This window comes from Miscanthus floridulus, chromosome 15, assembly GCF_019320115.1.
Source record: "Miscanthus floridulus cultivar M001 chromosome 15, ASM1932011v1, whole genome shotgun sequence".
NCBI lineage: Eukaryota > Viridiplantae > Streptophyta > Magnoliopsida > Poales > Poaceae > Miscanthus > Miscanthus floridulus.
Genome location: NC_089594.1, coordinates 48,948,437 through 48,969,766, shown reverse-complemented (window position 1 = coordinate 48,969,766; position 21,330 = coordinate 48,948,437).

The window sequence follows — 21,330 nt, the reverse complement described above, 5'->3', positions numbered from 1 at the left end:
CGCCGTGAAGGCGTAATACCTACGTCTTGCATCTGATTGTATTGTTGTATGTTAATGAGAGATGTTTTTGAGAGGGGTCCCCTACCCGTCTTATATAGTCTGGGGGTAGGGTTACAGATCTGGAAACTAATCCTAACCAGTTACAATTGCCATAGGTGGTCGGATAAGGATTCCTATTCTAACTGACCAGGATCTTGCTTGATCTCCAAATCTACCTCAATTCCTTGCATGGGACTCCAAACAGATTAGCCGGGCCATGCGTCATCTTCTAGTGGGCCAGACCCCCTGGTCCAGGCCAGCCCAAGCCTAGCCATAAGGGTATAGGGATTAATACCCCCACAGCTAGTCCCCGAGCACCATGTATTATGCTGCAACATGCTATTCAATCTCCTTCGGCTAATGCGATCCGTCTTCATGTCATCTCCAACTGGTTGAAACATTAACCAAGCGAATGTGCCAGTATTCTAGTCAGAATAGATAGCAGTAGACCACGATTATAACCAAAGATTCTGGTTGTCCGAAGAATGCATGGTGGTTTAAAGAAAAAAGAAAAAGATTTCTTTCCTGATGAAGTGTGCCCACTTGTATTTCTAAAAAGAAATGTAAGTAACCCTTGTACAGTAGTAGTTATAGCCAATAGTCATGGCGTAGTGGTCAAAAAACAAGCACATTCACCGCAAGGTGAAGTGTGCCCACTTAGTCCCCGAGCCTAGTAGTAGGTGACGTAGGCACGTGGTGCCAGGGTCTAAAAAGAATTCCCAGTTAAGTTGAGAATCCAATCGTCGTATAGGCGATACGAGATGCACCGGTAGGTGCATCATATCAATGTAGTCCCCGAGCTTGCTGGAAGGCGAGGTATGAGCCTTGTAGCAAGGTCTAAGTGAGAAAAAATAAAAGCCTCTCAACTGTATGCGAGTACCGATCACATGTAGCCAAAGAGAGCGGTCTCCGAGCAATGTTCAGAGAGTGGTCGGGGCAGCCCCCGAGCACGAGAGTGGTCGGAACGGTCCCCGAGCATGATGATGGTCTAAACAGTCCCCGAGCATGATAGTGGTCTAGACAGTCCCTGAGCACGATGATGGTCTAAACAGTCCCCGAGCACGATAGTGGTCTGGACAGTCCTCGAGCATAGGGATAGTCACGACAGTCCCCGAGCATGAGAAGTGTGACAAAAAACCATATGCCACTTGTACTATTATTTTATGTATTTATTTATTTACTTGCTCTGTCAAGTCCAATCTAACATGTGTGGTAAAAAAAGTATATGGATATAGCACGTCATACTGCCTTTTTGTCTTGTCAAGCAAATAGTTGTGTGGCACCTGTCAGTAGGTGCGTCAGCATGGGCCCTCCCACACTGGCAACGAAGAGGCGCATATATTGGCATAGATTTTGAGGTTGTGAAAACAACCATCTATGGCGTGTGCGCATGTCTCCCAAGAATCTTGGGCAAATGAAACGGCATAACTCTTGGATTAAATACAGTATAGGATAGGTAACTTACTTTTTACTGAACCCCATTGCCATTCATAGCCACAGCCTTCTTCTTTCTCTCAACAACCCTAATACCTCTGAAATCACCACCTAATCAATCCTCCGCCATTTCCTAATTCATCAGTAAGGCCAGATTCATGGCAAAAAGTGATGCGTAGATGAAAGCAGGAGTCATGGCAAAGGAATGGTGGAAATCGAGAAGCAACGAGCAGACTATTGAAGACCTCATCACCATGGGGGTACTCCACAACAAGGAGCTCGCAGGATGGCATGCATCGGAGGGTGAGGGGTACCCCGATCCATAACTAGGTGAGATCATGGTGTTCGAAGACTTCTTTAAGCGGGGATTTGGGGTTCTGGTACATCCTTTTCTTCAGGGGCTCTATCTTTACTATGAGATTAGGATTTGCAATCTACATCCCAACTCGATCCTCCTTGTCGCCACTTTCATACATCTTTGCGAAGCATATGGCAGCTTCTAGCCTCATTTCAATTTTTTTCGCCATCTTTTATGTCTGTGAAAGAAAGGAAGCGGCGGTTCGAAGATAGCCGGGGTGTGTACCTCAACCTCCATGACGACATGAAAGCCCAGTACCTGCACTGCCCATGGAACATGTCGCTAGATGACTGGTACAAGAAATGGTTCTACATCCGCGAAGAGCCAAACACGATTACACTGTGCGACGTGGGATACATTTTGGAGAAGAGGACAAGCTGGTCGGAGAAGCCCGAGCACCTAGAATAGATTCCAGAAATATTTGGAATGATCCTGTGGAAAAAAAACGGGATGGTCCAAGCATGGTCGGGAACTTCATCAGCTGACAGATCTAGCCCTGCCAGAGGAGAGTGCATCCTGGCTATGAATACCAAGGTAGCGCGAACCCAATGAGGATGAGGTAGGGGGCGTTTGACAAAATCAAAGTCAAAGCCAGAATTGGAGAGCTATTTAACTTAGCTAATCCAAATTATGCCAGATTGAGCGACATCGAGCATGCTTTCAAGCTTGCCCAACCTCCCCCAAAGGTAACTCGTCTTGCCCTATACCTGTAGTTTTATATTGTGGTAGGATAAGTGGAAACTTACTGTGTTCACCCATTTTTATTACCTAGGTTAATGGTCGGGATAGAGCGACAGTGTTTGTGTCACCACCCCCTAGAGTGGAGTGGCCACAAGGAGCGGGTCCACCACCTAGACCAGCGTCGATATCGAGGACGAGGACGTCGACTGGGCGGTGCTCGAAGCTAGAGAGGAGGTATAGCCCTAGCCGCTGGTAAGCAGCTGACTACCCCCAAAGAGTTGAAGAAGAGATCAGCAATGTCCCTGCTCACTAGGGAGGGTGCTAAATATTAACGAGCCCAAGGGAGGCCCAGAGGAGAGACCGGCCAGCAAGCGTTGACAGGCGATTTTTGCCTAGTCAGGACGATGATGCAGAGGAGGGAGAGGATGCAGACACCTTTTGACTTGTCCCTTGAAAGAGGAGGAAACAACTAGGAGTTGATGGGGCAAGGTGTCTCCCCTACACCTATGGGACCCACATTGTCGACGTTGGTGAAGGATGCAACTAGGGTCGACCTCGGGAGTACCTAGTCAAGGAACTGTGACCAGCGACGGAAGCGACAACCCGACCGAGAACACCATCGACCATTGCAAGCATAAAGGACAAGTGGTAGAGGGGTTGAGCACCAAGGCCCAGCGACAGTGCTAGATGTAGAGGGAGACTAGGAGTCACCCGCACAGCATGTGGAGCAAGTACGGCCAAAGAGACATGCCTTCACCACATCATTCTGCTGCTTCTAACATGTAAGTATTTGTAACCTTATTATAAGTTAGCAATTTGCATTTAATATGATTGCTTTCTAAACTTATTGCGGATGTACTAGCTCGGCTGTCCATCAAAAGTCCAGACTAGCTAGCCGGAAGTGGCGTGGTGCTGCCAATAAGTGCAGAGCAAACTGCCCAGTGGCCAACCATCGAGGAACCCATAGTAGAAGATCCGTCGGGGCCCCAACAAACAAACAGTCAAACAACAGTCCCCGAGCAGACGGTCGAGGAAAGAGCTGAGCACGAGTGCTTTGAGTGCTAAACCTACTGAGGGCAACACCTCAGCGTCAAGGGTAATAGAACAGACCGAGGAGCAGTGGCCGGAGGTGAGAGCATAGACCATGTTTGTCGATGCTACAGCCTGTGGGAAGGCCATGGTGATCACAAAAGCTGCTGACGCTGGACCAGCACTGAGACCCAAAGAAGAGCCCAAAGAGGATGAAGTGGAGGAGGTCCTGGACCATCCATAGGACAAGTGACAACATGTGTATGTGTCACATTGGAGGAACAACCAATGGGTTGTCCATGAGGAAATCTTGGAGGTCAAAGAAACCAAGAAAGTTGAACGGGCGGTGAAACGGCTGGTGATGGTGGTGCAGGTAAGCTTCGCTTCACCCCCTGGTCTTGCTATCCAGTCATAGCTGTCTTACTTAGCGATCTGCACACAGGACTTAATGAAGACCTCAAGGTACCGCAAGAAATGCTTCGACTAGATTAAGGGGATCGCTGCAAGCAACAAGGAGCTGACGGCGGAGGTGGAACGCTTATGCCAGCGACTTGAAGCCGCCAACCATGAAAGATGGTGCAAGAGTCCCAAAACCAGAACCTGGTCATCCAGCTCAGTAATAAAGAGCAGGAAAGAACAAGTAAGTAGCTACTTTATCACAATGACTACTGACAAATGATGTTGCATTGTTGGTAGTAATAGCTGTAGTGCAGGCTTAGAAGCCGAAGTGGTCCATCTTCGAGAGGAGAACAGTCATGCGGTCGTGGAGTGTGATCGCCTAAAAGAGGACAACAGAAAACTATTGCAAGACCAGTCGCTAGCTCCAGGACCACACGACCAAGATGACAGAGGAGCTGAAAGGTAAGTTTTCCAAACCCCTTTGCTCAATTTTGTTGCCTACCGTAGTTTGGCGTAATGTAGCATCTTAACAGCATGTGCAGGTTTGCAGTTATAAAAATCAATGCGAAGAAGCATCTGGAGGCCATGATAAAAGACTGTGACAGTTGGAAGGCGCAATGCCAAGAGATCACCAAGGATCATGACACCTGGAAAAACCGGTGCCAGGAGGTGGCAACGGGCATTTTGCCAGTCCTTAACCTCATCGATCCGGCGCTAGCAGAGGACAGTGCCAAGGATGCCACAACTAGGATTGATCAAGAGATGCCGAAAGGCATGGGAGATGGTTCTAGGAGTTTGTGAAGGAGGCGGGTGAGTACACAGGCACACATGTGCTAAGCATGGTATGTGCTCACTACCCCTTGATCAATCTCAAGCACCTGGAGGCTGGATACCCGAAGGAGGTAGATCCAGACAAGGCTGAGGAGCTACAGATGACCCAGCTAGACTTGTCGGTGAAAAATAATTGGCGACATTAACCTATGTGGAGGCGCGATGCCACCTGTATAGGGAACGCCATCACAAGTCAGCTGGAAGCACTGTCATTTTTAAGCCAACCGGTGAAGCCTGTGGTCTCGACCAGCCAGGCATCGGTGGGGCCATCTTCTTTAGCTCAATCAGTACCAGAGTCCCTGAGACCCTTGCACGATGTCAAGCCTAGCGAAGTAGTAGGTGCTGCGTGCCCCAACCAGCCAATAGTATAGGCTATAGCTATAGAAGAAGATGTAGTTGTGTTATTGTAAACTTGGACCTTTTTCAGCCAAGCTTGTAATAACATAACTGTATATCAGCATAAGCTTGTTTGCTTTGTGGAAAACATGTTTAAGCTCAGATATCATGTTGGTGTAACTGAGTTAGAACATGTTAGCGTTCTGTTCAGTTGTACTAGTTTAGTCGACACGTCATCCTAAAAGATTTGTATGGCCCTGGTTTGTCTTGTGGTCGAAGTGTGAGGTGCGTAGCTTGTGCACACATAGAAACACACAAGTCAAACCAGAGAGCACCTACCAATTTCCCATAGCATAGAGAGCGGATCCCATGCACACGTTGGGAGGAACCAAAGACAGGGCCTGCTCCAAAAACCCGAGAAGGAATGGTGGTCGGTTTTAACTGGTTGAGTTAGAATAACAATAGACTTTGAAGTGACACATTAGAGTGGTCGGAGAAATCATAATAGCTTTATTGAATTAAATCGAAAGTACAAGATGGGTACATATCTTAGTAGTTAAGCATAGAAATGCCTAAGCTTGTCGATGTGCCATGAATTGGGTACGTCTGTATCGTCTAGGTGAGCTAACCTATAAGATGTTGGTCGTGTAACCTCCTTGATCATGAAGGGCCCTTCCCATGGGGTTGCGAAGTTTGTGGATGCCAGCCTGATTCGTCTTCCACTTCAGGACCAGGTCCCCAACCATGAAGAACCGCTCCTTGATGTTCTTGTTGTAGTACCTACAGCAAAATATCAAGGTATTTGGCTATACATACGCAAGAATCGAGCCACTTCTCTTCTACACTATTCACTTCTAGCTCCCATACTTCATTGGCCTTGTCTTCATCGAAGTTCTCTACCCATGCTGATCTGAAGGCTATATCTGCTAGGAGCACTACCTTAGCGCCATAAACCATAAAGTATGGTGATACGCCGGTGTTGCGACTGGGCTGCGTTCTGAGGCCCAGACCATGGCTGGTAACTCTTTGAGCCATCTTCCGGGAGCTTTGTCATTTTCTCTGTATATCCTCTTCTTAAGTGCGTCCAAGATCATACCATTTGTCTGCTCGACCTGTCCATTAGCTCTAGGGTGCGCCACCGAGATGTATTTTACTACTATGCTCCTTTCATCGCAGAAGTCCCAAAAAGCATTCCCGATGAACTGAGTACCCAGATCAGTGATGATGCTGTTGGGTATGCCGAAGCAGGTGGATGACCTAGTCGATGAATACAATAGCCTTTTCTAAAGATGCCTTGACTAGGGGCATGTACTCTATCCACTTGGAAAATTTGTTGATCAGCACAAAGATGCATGTAAATTTCCCAGGGGGCAGTTTGGAAGGCCCGATCATATCTAGTCCCCAGCATGTGAAGGGCCAAGAGGCTGGTATTGTCAGAATCTCATGTGCGGGTATGTGGATTCTCTTGGTGAAGAACTGACAACCTTCACAACGGTGGACCAGCTTCTCTACATCGGCTACGGCTGATGGCCAATAGAAACCAGCTCAGAAAGCCTTGCCAACTAGCGTTCTCAAGGCCACGTGGTTGCCGCAGGAGATAGAGTGGATTTGGTCCAGGAGATGCTCACCATCCTCCTCGGTTATACACTTCATCAATATTTCCTCCTTCAAGTTCTTGCACCACAATTTACCATCGACGAGCAGAACTGCTTACTGCGGCACATCAGGCATTCGTTTTCTATCTGATTGGTGTAACCGCTACCATTTGTCAGGTACTTGATGAAAGGTACTCTCCAGTCAGGCTCCTTAGTGGTCAGAGGTAGTTTGGTGGTGTTTGACGCTGGAACCGTAGCCACCAATAGCTAGTCTAGAGTCTTGTCGACTACGGGATCTTCTTCTTCAATGGAAGGCGTGAGCAGCTCTTGAACAAATACGCCATGTGGGACTTTGGCTCGGGATGATCCTAACTTTGACAGCGCATCTACTGCTTGATTTTTGTCCTGGACCACATGTGTGTATTCAATGCCATAGAACTTGCCTTCTAGCTTTCTGATTGATTTGCAGTATGCATCCATCTTTTTGCTGGTCATATCCCAGTCCTTGTTGAGTTGGTTGATGACCAGAGCCAAGTCTTCGTAGACATAGAGACATTTGACACTAAGCTCAACCGCAATGCTGCAGACCATGTAGGCATGCTTCGTACTCGGTGGCGTTATTAGATGCCGGGAAATAAATCCTCAGGACGTATCGAAGCTGCTCCTTGGATGGTGATACGAAAAGGACTCCTACTCCTACACCATCGATGTTGAGGGAGTCAGTCGAAGTACATCTTCCAATACTCGGTGGGCCCCTGAGAGGCAGGCGTGCTTAAGTCTGTCCACTCGACGATGAAATCGACAAGTGCCTAAGACTTGATTGTAGTATGGCTTGCAAATTCCAAGGAGAAAGGGCATAGCTCCATTGCCCATTTGATGATGCACCCGTTTGCATCCTTGTTGCGAATGATGTCTCCCAGAGGGTACTCAGTCATGACCACCACGCGATATCTGTCGAAGTAGTGTTTCAACTTTCGAGATGTGATTAGTATGGCGTAGATCAGTTTTTGAATCTGTGGGTACCTGGCCTTGGATTCATTGAGCACCTCACTGATGAAATAAATTGGTCACTGTACCTTGTAGACGTGGCTGGGCTCATCGCGCTCGACCACCATGGCAGTGGAGACCACTCGATTAGTTGCCGCAATGTAAAGCAGGAGTGTTTCGTCTTCTCTAGGAGCAGTGAGGACCGGAGGTGATGTAAGGAATTGTTTTAGCTGTGTAAAGGTAGCGTCTGCTTCCTTCGACCACTCAAACTTCTTGGATGCTTTGAGCAGCTTGAAAAACGGTAGTCCTTTTTCGCCTAATCTTGATATGAAATGACTTAGGGCAGCTATGCATTCGGTAAGCTTCTGAACATCCTTCACCTTTTTGGGCGGCTTCATGTCCAAGATAGCTTTTACCTTCTCTGGGTTAGGGCATATGCCGTCATGACTGATGACATTGCCAAGCAATATACAAGATGGAACACCAAAGATATACTTCTTTGGGTTTAATTTCCATTGGAATGTGTTAAGAGCTGCAAAGGTACGTTCAAGGTTGTCAACAAGGGTGTATGCTTCCTTAGTTTTAACAACTACATCATCAACATAAGCCTCGACAAGGTCGTCTTTTATCTGGTCTTTGAGGCAGGCCTATATGGTGCATTGGTAGGTAGCCCCAGGCGTTCTTGAGCTCGAACAACATGGTCATGTAGTAGTAAGCGCCTGAAGGGCGTGATGAAGGATATCTTGATCTAGTCATCCTTTTTGAGAGCGATCTGGTGACAACCAGAGTAGCAATCGAGAAAGGAAAGCAACTTGCAACCGGTAGTTGAATCTACAACCTCGTCTATGCGAGGTAAGCCGAAAGGGTCTTTAGGGCAGTGTTTGTTGAGATCAGTGTAATCAACGCACATTGTCCATTCATTATTCTTTTTGCGTACAAGAACCGGGTTGCCAAAAGCTGTGTAACTTCTACCCTAATAGCCTCCTTTTTGTCACTGAGCGAACCGTCATAGCTTTTTCTTGATAGGTTTGGCCTTGCCATCGACATTTAAGGAGTGCTCGATCAAGTTCCAGAGGTACACCGGGCATGTTAGCGGGTTTCCATGCGAACACACTCACGTTGCTCCTCAAGATCCTAATGAGCGCGTCTTCCTATTTAGGATCCAGGTTGGCCCCAATAAGGGCCGTTTTGCTAGGATCACTGTCTACTAGCTAGATCGCTTTGTGCTCTTTGGACTTGATGTTCTTGCATGGGGCCTCAAGCTCTGGGATCTCTAGGTGGTCAGCTGGGGTCTTCTTGGCATCGAGGGTGGTCTCAGCCATGCGAATAGAGAGGTCATGAGCCTCTGCTATTTTGAAGCTATCATCCTCGCAGGTGTAAGTTGCGTATACGTTGCTCTTGAGAGTTAGAACCCCCTTCTCGGTAGGCATCTTGAGCACCAAATACCTGTAGTGAGGTATGGCCATGAACTTGGTGAGCACTGGTCTACCAAGGATAGCATGGTAGGTGTCGTCAAAGTCAGCGACCATGAAGTTGACGTAGTCGGTGTGGAAGTGGTCTGGGGTACCAAATTGCATAGGTAGCGTGATCTGCCCGAGAGGTGTGGAGCTCTATCCGGGGAGAACACCCTAGAACTATGCCTCATATGGCTTGAGATCAGCTTGGGTTATCTTCAAGGCTGGCAAACTGTTCTTGAACAGTATATCTATGGAACTGCCACCGTCAATTAGCACTCTATCGAACTGAACCTTGTTGATACAAGGATCGAGAACTAGAGGAAAACACCCTGGCTCAGGTATTGTAGCCCATTGGTCCTTTCTGCTGAAGGAGATCTCACGGTGAGACCAAGGAGGGAGCCATGGATCAATAATGAGGTTGTCGGCATTGGCCACATTCAAGCAAGCGCGGGCGAGCAGCTTGCGTTCTCGTTTGGTCTCGATGGACACTTTGCCCCCAATGATGGTGTGGACGCGATCGGTTGGCTTGACATACTAGTGACAGGGATCTACATCTTCATCGTCATTGTCTTCGTTACGCTGCTCCCCTACGTCGTTAGGCTTGTCAGATGTATCCAGAGCCTGTTGGCACGTGTAGATAGATTTGAGAACACGGCAATTCTCCATGGTATGGTTTGACTTGGGATGGAGTTGGTAGGGTCCTTTCAATGCTTTGGCATAGTCTTCTTCGTAGTTGCGATGTCTGCCACCTTTTTTAATGGTGTTGACCTCGTCGTCGTCTTCCCGAGCATGCTTGCCCCTATAATCATCATGGTGATTACACCGCTGATTACGCTGGTCGCGGTGGTCGCGGGAATCATTGTGCTGGTTGCGGCGATCAAAATTATCATTCCAACCACGGTTACCATGGTAGTCATCGTGGTGTGGGGGGTGGTCGAAGCGTGGAACCCTTGTTGCTTCTTCGATGATTATCTTTTTAGCATCATCGGCATCCGCATATTTTTTAGCAGTGGCTAGGAGCGCTGTGGCTGATTCAGGTCTCTTGCGGAGGAGCTTGTCCCTTAGGGCATCGTGGAAGCGAAGACCAGTGATGAAAGCCTCGATTGCCTTGTTGTCAGAGATTGATGGGACCTTGATGCGCATCTCTGAGAAGCATCGGATGTACTCACGCAGTGGCTCATCTTTGCGATCTCGAATCCACTACAAATCATATTTGTTGCCGGGTTGCTCGCAAGTAGCAATGAAGTTGTCGATGAATGCTTGCTTGAGCTCTTGCCAAGAATCAAGTAGTTTGCCAGCAAGCTAACCAGCCATTGGTGGCCTGCATGGCTGACAGCGACTGGGAAGTAATTAGACATGACATGCTCATCGGCCATGGCTGATCTACACGTGGTTTCGTAGAGCATGACCCATAATTCGGGGTTTTCCTTGCCGTTGTACTTCTGAAGTTTTTCAAGCTTGAAGTTCTTAGGCCATATGACTTGGTGAAGATGTGGAGTAAACTGCTTCAAACCCAGAGGGTCGTGGGTAGTATCATATTCCATACGGCGATAGCTTTCGTGGAATGCACGATCGTTGGCTCTTTGGTTAATGCGATCATGTAGATCGCGTTCTTCGAGGGAATGGCGGAGATCGTTATTGCCATCACGACGATCTCGATTGCCACCCTGGTTAACCCTACGACCATAGTTATCATGGTGATTGTCGCGGTTGTCTCGGTGGTTGTCATCCTGGTAGTCGCGGTGGTTGTCATCCTGATGGCGGTTGTCGTCCCGACCACCATCATGACCACTGTTTCTGCCTTAACGGTTGTCTGATGGGTCATTGTTGCACGAGCCATGTTGGTTGGGTGGTTGTGAGCAACTTGAGTACTAGCGGCTGTGGCTTGATTCGACTGAGACAGATGGAGCCCGGGCTTGATTTACAATCTCTGCGGTCTGGCCCATAGCAGCCGTCAGGTAAGCTTGTATATCATCACGAACTGCCTGGATTTCTAGGGTATTGGGTAGTCAGTTGCATTGTCGCCATAGCAATAGCTACATTGGCGCTTAGGAGTCCTGAAGACCTGCTTGTCCCCCACCCTATCAAAGGCATTGTTAAGGTCGTATGGCTAGACCCTTATGCGTCGTGCCTCCTCTTCTGCCTCGGCTTTGACTTGTCGACGATTAAACTGATCAATATTGCATGCTTCGCGTGCTAGTCTTTCTTGTTTTGTTTCACCAACCACCGGTGGTTCGTCATTACTGACAACATTGATCAAGTCTCCTCGCCTTGGTGGGAAGGATGGGAATCAGTGGGAACCCCAAGGCGTGGTCTAGGATATCCAGATCGTATTCAATGCCTTCATTGTCATGATGCTGGATCTCGATGTGGATGGAGCCATTAGATGTGATGCCGGACGGGGAGCTTGAGCCACCCTCTTGAACTGTGTGGACCGATCCTTCTTGATACTCCTCAATCCAGACCATGTTGACAAAGTTGCGCAGGTCCGTAGGGCTGGGCCTGGTAGTTCTCCATCAAGGCTTCGTACTTGGAGAGCCAGAGACCCGTCGTGGGGGCTAGCTTGCGATGAATGGAGCGCCCTTCAGGAGTAGATGTGACCACAAGATCCATACCAAGTCGTGCAGGATGACTGGCATGAGCTAGTCGGGTAGATCTATTGTGGGTAGTGGCTACCTGCTCATTAGGTTGACTTTGAATCGAACTTACTAGATGATGAGGACATCAACACCGATCATACATCCACGCCGTCCACGCCGACACCTGCTGGTCCTATTACTCATGCTTGTGCTCGAAAACTTAATCATCAAGTGAGTTCCTTCTTGAGCTCTTGTCCATCCTGTTTAGATCTTGGAGACACTGTGCACTCTTGTTTTGATTAGGAATCAAGGAGAAGACCGAAAGGGCAAAGGACTCGCAGTAGGCTGGATTCGGACTACAGCACACCTCCAACTAGCGACGGTCGCCACGGTTACATACAGAGTCGGATTGGGGTGATTCTGGACTTGTTGGAAAGCTAATAAAGTCTACTTTCATACGGATCTGACCTCATACACATACCTGCTTAGAAGCGGCGTCAATAGTCCAAAAATCACCGAGAGGTCTATTCTGTCCAGGGTGCTGCACCACCTTAAGTTAGCCCAATAGGCTTGTATCGTTTAGAGTCCAGTAGGGACGTGTCCTAGGGTTGGAGCACGACCCAAACTCTCTTGTGGTCGTCCTCCACACGTCATATACCCCTTAGCCGCCACCAGGAACACTTGGGTTTTATTTAGATCAAGTTTAGCCTTTGCTACTTGCTTGTAGGCGCGCGTGCTAATCCAGCCGCCCATCTCCTTGTCTTTGGAACCCCACTCATAATAAGATTTAGTTTGAGGCTTTCAATTTCATCTTGCAAATTCAGTGCTTGTTTCGTTGTTCTTGCTAGTTCTTCGATTGCTTGCAGGACGGGAGCCCTAGTGGCTGGTTGTTGCGCTCCACAAGATCGTAACGGCCTTTGGAGGTGGTGTATCGGTTGCTAAGACGCAGTCTTAGGAAGGCTGTAGTCGGGCCGTGAATGTCATCTCCATCCACCAAATCGAGTTGTCTCACGCCTCTCATCGAAAGATCATCTATAAACCCTAGCGGGTTCATGTCACCAGAGCTAGGGTTTCAGCAAGTTTGGTGCTGACCCGATCGATGGAGTCGAGTAGGTCGGTGTTGTCGATCTGCCTCCCTTTGTAGTGAGGAAGCAGACGACGGGTTATCGGTGTGGCTGAAGACGATGCTGGCGTGGCCGGAGCTAGATCCACCATGGTCAGAGCCGTAGCCGATGTAGGTGAAGTAGTGGTCGACGCAGATTGAATCCGCACCTCCTCCGTGGTCATGGCAATGAAGTCATCGGAGACAGTAGTCTACGTGATCTGGCCAATGGTGAACGTGAGGTCGTTCGGCATAGCCATGGAACCAGGGATGATGACCATCTTGTTCGCTTGGAGAGCAGTACGCACACCCCTTACCTAGCACGCCACTATTGATGAAATATGGTCGACAGTCTACCTAGGGTATGCCCAAGGTAGTAGATTATCAGTAGACAGATGTGCAAGCTATAAACAAGATGGTGATGCAAGGCAGACACGAGGTTTTATCTAGGTTCGGCCACCGTGAAGGCGTAATACCTACGTCCTGCATCTGATTATATTGCTGTATGTCAATGAGAGATATTTTTGAGAGGGGTCTCCTGCCCAGCCTTATATAGTCTAGGGGGTAGGGTTACAGATCTAGAAACTAATCCTAACCAGTTACAATTGCCATAGGTGGCCGGATAAGGATTCCTATTCTTACCGACTAGGATCTTGCTTGATCTCCAAATCTGCCTCGATTCCTTGCACGGGACTCCAAACAGATTGATTGGGCCACGCATTATCTTCTAGTGGGCCAGACCCCCTGGTCCGGGCCGGCCCAAGCCTAGCCATAAGGGTATAGGGGTTAATACCCCCCACAGTGTAGTTTTAGATAAAGTACCTCTTTTGTGCGATAATGAAAGTGCGGTAAAACTTACAAATAATCTAGTTCAACACTCTCACACCAAGCACATAGATATCCGCCATCACTTTCTTAGAGATCATATTGCTAAAAATGATATATCATTAGAAGGTGTAAGGACTGAGGATCAATTGGCGGATATCTTCACTAAACTGCTAGATGAAGTGACTTTTTGTCGATTGCGGAATGAACTCGATGTTCTTGATTTTAGCAACTTTACTAAAAAAATAAGCTTGTGTTGTCCCTTGCATTGCATTGTAATATACAACATGTTTAATTTTTGGTAATGCATATAGGGCTTGTCTAACATGGTTAAGATAACCGCCGTAAAGCATGTGAAGAAGCTTAACCTTGGATCAAACTTGACAAGCAACTAGATTTATCTTCAAGTATTGCATTGCATATGCATGAATGTTGTTTTATCATTTATCTTCAATTGCCCTCTTATTGCCTATTTTCATAAAAAGAATAATAGCCTAAGGCAAAATATTTTTGAAAAACATGAGGGTTTGAGAGAGGTCACTCACATCAGTCCCAATTGGTGTTTATTTGGATCTTATTGGAGTTGGGACTTAATTGGGAACAGGCAGCACGAAGGACTTTGAAGATTCGCTGGAAAAGGAGTGACCAGACGCTGCACCGGACTCTAATGTCCAGTGTCTGGTCAGTTCATAGGAGATGAACCTACTACGAAGGAGTGACCGGACGGTGAAATAGTGTTCTCCCAGCATCTAGTCAGATGGTGGCTCTGCGTCTGATCGATCAAAGATAATGATGGCAGCTTGCATCGAACTCTGGCTATATTCAGTTGGTGTCCACCAAACATGTTCGATCGCAATTCTAGGGGATTTGGACCTCTCTAGAATCGACCGAACGCTAGGTGGCAGCGTCTGGTTGCTGCCACCGATGCGTCTGGTCAGTTGAAAACATGTGGGATTCAATCTCTTTTCTCTGTTTTCTTTCCTATCATGTTGGGGCCACTATTTAACCACAAGCCACCCATGCACTTTGACCTATCCCACCGACATCGCTGCCTCGCTCCCACGCTGCCAGCCGCCGCACCCCGCACCACCGCTCCCTACGCCGCTCGTCGCGCCTCCACGCCCACATTGCCGCCACCACCGTGCCATGCCTTCGCGCATCGTCGCCCGCACTGCATCGCACCTAAGCCACCGCTGTGCCTTGATGCCACCATGCTGCCTAGCTCCACACCACCACGAGCCTATGTTGTTCCGCAAGCTCGCCGCGCCCAGCCCTAGCCATGTAGCAAGCTCTGCCATGCCATCCTCTGTCGTGCCACCTCTCTAGAGCCGCCGCCGTGCCATAGCGCCAGCAGCTTCCACGTCGTACCGTGCTGCACCGCCCGTGCCCCTACCCAAGCCACCGAGCTCGTGCCCTAAGCCACTGCCTCCACATCATCTCAGTTGCCGATTTTCATTGAGCTGGAACCCTAACCCTAGCCGATTCGATGGTTCCCCACATGTCGCTTCTCATCTCTTCGGATCAGCTGGTTCGTCAGGTAGCAAGCCCTCGATTCAATTTCATACCTAATTGCTTGCTTTCTTAGGGTTTCATATCTCTAGATGAATAATAAGATTATCTGTATATCCTCTATTCTATCGTATAGCGAGTCATTGCCGTTGAGGTCCTATTTGTAGTTGTTAGTCAACTCGAGGCCAAGCTTGCGAGTATGGATCGAGGCCAAACCTCGGAAGTGACAGTTGATAGTTATTTCTTATCAGCAGCAGTTGTTCTTTTCAGATCCAACTGATGGTTCATGTCAAGAATGTTGGAGGTGGTCCCGGTGATGAGGATCCGAGACACCCACCTCACTTGCCTACAGATCCAAAAGGCAAGGCAACAAAGAAACTTGCAACAAAGAAGCAGAAGTATCCAGATGCAGACACAGCTAGAGCAGCCATAGTTGTAGAGGCCACAGAGCAGTGCCGAGAGAGGAGGTGCTCATAGTGGTGTTGTTATTTCAGATCAGCTCTCTCCATCTATGAAGGCCGCACTAGAGCAGGTTGAGCGCCGTCATGGTGGTTCAGCTAGGACTATCATGGTTGTTGGACAGCGAGTTGTCTTGGATGAGAGTCAACCTCAGGGGGAGTCACAGTAGGAGCCATAGGTAGCAGCGCATACTCAGGAGGGACAGTAGGCCGAGGAGACAGAGCAGGCACCTCAGGCATAGCTTTGCTGCTCTGGTCATACTCATGCTCCAGTCACACTAAGGGTAGATACACAGTGGAGGGGTTCTCGTCCACCGCCCAGACCACAGGGTCTACCTCTAGTGACTCATCTAGATCTGAGGGCCGCCATGGCCAAGCAGGTGTAGCATCTCAGATTTATAGATTTTGAGCAGTGGATTTCCGCCGAGGTGAGATGAGTGTGCATCAGAGGGCTTCAACATACCATTGTAGGAGGACTTCTATAATGCATATCTTAATAGTGGAGTTATTTTTAGATCTCAGAGGGTGTGCAACATAGAGTCTATTTTTGCAGCAGCTAGAGAGCACATTCGCCCCTACCTTTCTTACCTACTAGGGCTGACAGATTTACTTGGATAGACTGGCTTATATGTTCCATCTTGGGTCTATCAGTTCTATGCTTCTCTCTAGATTGATCCAGTAGCACAGATTCATACACTTTGCATTTAGTGGCAGAGATTATAGGCTGACGAGTAGTAGGGTCAGAGAGATACTCAGGCTTCAGGAGCAGCCCATCTGGCTACATGAGGTTTGCTATGGACAGACAGCGCCCCCAGATGTCCTCATGATGGGATGGTGCCCCCTACAGATCTAGTCCGCCACTGCTTCACAGAGCCATTCGGCGAGGGGTCTAGCAGGACACCTAGTGATCTTACTCCCACTGCTAGAGTGCTTGATGCCATTATGAGGAGGACACTGCTTCCAAGGATGGGGTATCACAAGGGCTTGACTCACATACAGTTGTGAGTACTGAACTGTCTAATGCAGCAGATAGTGTTTGATATTTGGGATCTCCTTCTATTAGAGATGGAGGATAATATTGCTGAGGGGTTCAGAGGTCATCGACAGTTGCCCTATGCCCACTGGATCATGTTTCTTATTCATAGGGCAGTTACAGTGAGGCCGCCTGAGATGCTAGCTGAGTACAGTGGTGCTACGATAGAGTTCCCTATATATAACCTGACTCAGATGATCCGCCATAGTACACCGAGTGCACCTAGCCAGCCGCGTCATCGTCCAGAGGTGCTAGAGACTATAGCCCAGCAGGATGATACTATCAGGGGCATAATAGTTATAGAGGAGGAGGAGCTTGATGCTCAGTAGGAGGGGATGGTCAAGAGTGACCCCAGTGATAGCTCAGATGAGGACTACCGCAATATCCCTTAGATGCCTCCTCGATGACATGATCATGAGGTCGGTAGCTCCAATTCAGCTCCATCTACACCACAAACTGACCCCGCTCTACTTGCCATACTTGAGCGGATGAGGCAAGATCAAGCTCGCCAGGCTCAGGAGACCACCGCTACTTTTGCATAGTTCTAGGCTCGACAGGATGAGTTTTAGCAGCAACAGTAGGTCATACAGCAGCAGCAGCAGGCCATGCATTAGTAGTAGCTCCTCATGCAGCAGCAGCTCCTTGAACTTATGCAGCATGTAGTGACAGCTATTGGGGTTCCACTACCACAGTCTTCACCCTAGCTTGGTCAGCCTGCCACCACTTCTATGACTCCAGCGTTATAACCTAGTGGGCTTTAGAGTCAGGGACAGCCACCAGCATAGTTTGCTTCACCTACAGAGCATGTGTTCTAATGGTTTGCTTCGCCCGTGTTAGCCCTGCAGTTCACACCTCTCTAGACGGGCTTCACACCGGCTTAGACTTCATCGCTGCTAGTGCTAGAGACTACAGTGTCTAGGAGCCTTGGTGCGACTTTTAGTGAGTTGACAGAGTAGCCTACTCTGCCATATTTGCATGTCTCAAGTCCTTCTATAGTTGCACCTATTACCGGGACTATAGAGACGCTCCCTTCCTTAGTGGCATCATCAGAGCCAACTGCTCCAGTCATACCTGCATAGTCTACAGTAGCTCTAGTTGTTGATCCGACCCAGACCGCTTCAGCATCGCTTCCAGCTATAGAGGGTTAGATAGCTCAAAGCTCATGGTCAGATGATGATGGCACTTAGTTCTAGCTTGCTCCTCATACCTCAACACCCGACTCGTCGGCTATAGCCCCGCCGACCGACCATTAGGTTTTGGTGTTTGACGTTAAAGGGAGAGAGGGATCGAGTATGTTAGTCTTAGGGGGAGCGACTTAGGGGGAGCTTAGTTTACTTAGACTATCTATTACATTTGGAGTTTTATGTGTGATACACTATTATGCATGTGTGTGTTTACTTTTATGCATCAAACTATATTTATGTGATAGTGATATCTACGTGATCGTAATATATGACATGTATGCTTCCTACTTTTAATTATTTACATGTCATATCACTTATGCTATGCTCATTTGCTTTGCTTCCATGTTTTACTCCGATGCAAATGAGCTTTATTACTTGTACTCATGCTTATTTCATATCTTTTGAGTACATCATATTGGCTTGGGTCATATAAGCTTACCTAACTCTCTTGTTTTTATTGTCAAAAGCTTATATGAACCAAGCATGTCAAAAACCTCAACTCTATCACATACTTGAGGTAGTATTATCATCAATCACTAAAAAGGAGGAGATTGAAAGCATCTAGGCCCCTAGTTGAGTTTCGGTGATTAATGACAATACATGATTACTATAACTAACGTGTGTTTTATAGAGGCAATTAAGTTAGGCCTATGGTAATGGAGATCGATTGGGCTATCATGGTGGTCATGCCCCTACGATGGAAATCATTTCGGTTTTCAAAGGATGAACGACAAAGTTAAGGATGGACTAGTTCTAAGTGTCGATTGGAGTTGAAGAGAACACTTAGAGTAGTTTAGGACTTTGTTTTTTCTTTGGCCCTACTATTAAGGGGGTATGAACGGGTAGCTTGACCTAGATAAGTCTAGTGGATTAGGTGTGGTGCACACTTGCTAAACCTAGCACTAGGTAGCTCTTAAAAAGCCTTAGATCCATTGGAGCAAACTTCATTCACGTATGATCGAAAGTTGGAAGTGAATGGAGGGTCAAATACTGACCGGACGCTGGCTTCGGTGTGACTGGACGCTGGCGCAGAGTCTGGTCAGTTCATTTGATCAAGGTGAAGTCGTCTAGAAGTGACTGGACGCTGAGAGGTGAAGTGACCAGACGCTGAGGGCCAGCGCCCGGTCGACTCCAGTAAGGTTTCAGAGAGGGAAAATCATGACCGGACGCGTCCGGTCAGTGCTGACCGGACGCGTCCGGTCAGTGCTGACCGGACGCTGGCCAGCGTCCGGTCACACTGTAAACACTGGAGTTCGGGGTGAACTGACCGGCGTGCCCGGTCAACATGACCGGAGCGTCCGATCACCCCGCAAAGGCACATAACGGTTCGTTTTTCAGCTCATGTTATAAATGGGTACTTTTGCTCATTTCAACAACTAAGAAACATCCTTGAGAGTGCCAAAAAGAGCAAGGTCCTAGTGAGATGATTGTAATTTGAGAATCCTAAAGAGAGCCCTCATTAGTGAGATCAAAAGTAGTAAAGTGTGCATCCACCCTTCTCATTAGGCTTGTCGTGGTCAAGTGAGAGTTCATGTTTGTTACTCTCGGTGATCGTCATCACCTAGACGGTTTGGTGGTGATTAGGAGATTGGTGATCATTCGGCGGTGCTTGTGTATGACTCAACTCAAGTTGTGAGCGGTTGTGGGTGATTCACTGCAACAGGAGTGTCGAAGAATCAACCCGTAAAGAGCACTTGATCCTTGCGCGGATCAAGGGGGAGTTACACCCTTGCGCGGGTACTCCAACGAGGACTAGTGAGGAGTGGTGACTCTCTGATACCTCGACAAAACATCGTCGCGTTCCTCCTTCTCTCCTTACTTTGAGCATTTACTTTGAATAATTCAATTCTTGTCATTTACATTCCTAGAATTGCCATGCTAGAGTAGGATTGGAACTTAGGGTGCTAAATTTTTGTGCGTTAGATCAATAGAAATACTTTCTAGGCACAAGGGGTTAATTAGGCTAATCGTAGAGTTTAATTATTGCAAAGAAATTTAAAATTAGCCTAATTCACTCTCCTATTGGGCATCTTGATCCTTTCATTACAAACCTTTTTTATCTTTTTTTTCTTTTCTAATATGTAACACTAATTTTTTTTAAAGATAAAAAATAAATAATAAATACAGTACTATGGTTTTTTTAAAACTTCGACCATTACCTAATAAATAAATATTTCTATCACTAAATTATTGATGTAATTTGGATAAAAAATAAACAGTATTATAATATGAATTAGCTGATGGGCTAACTTTTAAACTAAAATCTTGAGCCGTTTGTCATCCAACTAATCAAACTAAATATTTCTCCAAGTTGTCTGGATATACCAAGGCAAATCTCCAAATTGTTCCTATATACTAGTGTAACTCTCAGCAAAGGTTAACATGTGAAAATCGAGAGAAGTCTCGATCATACTTGGTACTCATCAATAGAAAGATCAATTCTTGACACGATAACGACTAACTCCTTGCTATCTTTAATAAGATATTAAAAATACATATTTTTGTGGATCCTCAAAAGAAGTCATCATACTTAATATCTAACTCTATCAACACAAGAGTAAGTATGAAACTAAAGTTATGATATAATTACGAGTAAATATTTATGTGCCTTACCATGAAAAAATGTATCAAGGTTATATTTTAATTCAATACCGTGGATGGTACTGTCATCATAAAATAATGTATAACTTTTAACTTTTATGAAACGGATAAAAAGAAAATAGATATGTAAACGTGTCATCCTTTAACGAGCCCGTTTATTTACAATCGGTGCAAACACCACTCACAATATAAAAAAGTAACATCTATATGAATTTAAGCCGTTGCAGCTGCAGCCGCAGCAGCGGTGCAGCAAGCTGAAGCAAAGAAGTCCGGATTCATAGCTTTTTTTTTTTGGGAAAATTGGTTCTATAGCATCGAAGGACCACGACATCCGGAAAATACCATCAAAAGTTTACCGTTACGTAAAATACCACTCAAAGTAATAATCCGTTATGCAATCTAGCATTCTGTTAACTCGCTGTTAACGGCATCTACCTCACGTCCACTCCACTTCATACAGAGAGGACAGTCCCACTCATCATCCTCTTCCCACCCTCTCGCCAATCCCTTAGCATGCTGGGGCCATCCTGGGACCATCTGTACGTCGATCTGTGGCGGAGACCCACCAGGAGCACACGCAACGCAAGTAGGACCGAGCACACGCAAGCAGGGAGAAGGAGCCGAGGGCGGCGTAGATAGAGGAAGGCGATGAGGAGCTCGGTCCGAGCTACTAGCTACGGCGGCGACCATCGACTGGCTGCTGCTCGACCAACTGGCCGGCGAGGCCCTGCAGGAGCTGATGCACACGGTGCACGGCACCCTGTTCTGCCGCTCCACTGTCGATCGCCTGAGCCGGAACTTCGAGCCGCTGCTGTCGCTCGTCCAGCGCCTCGGCCTGCACACCCAGCGCTTCGCGGGGGATCTCCGTGAGCTTGCGGCGCGGGTCAGGGAAG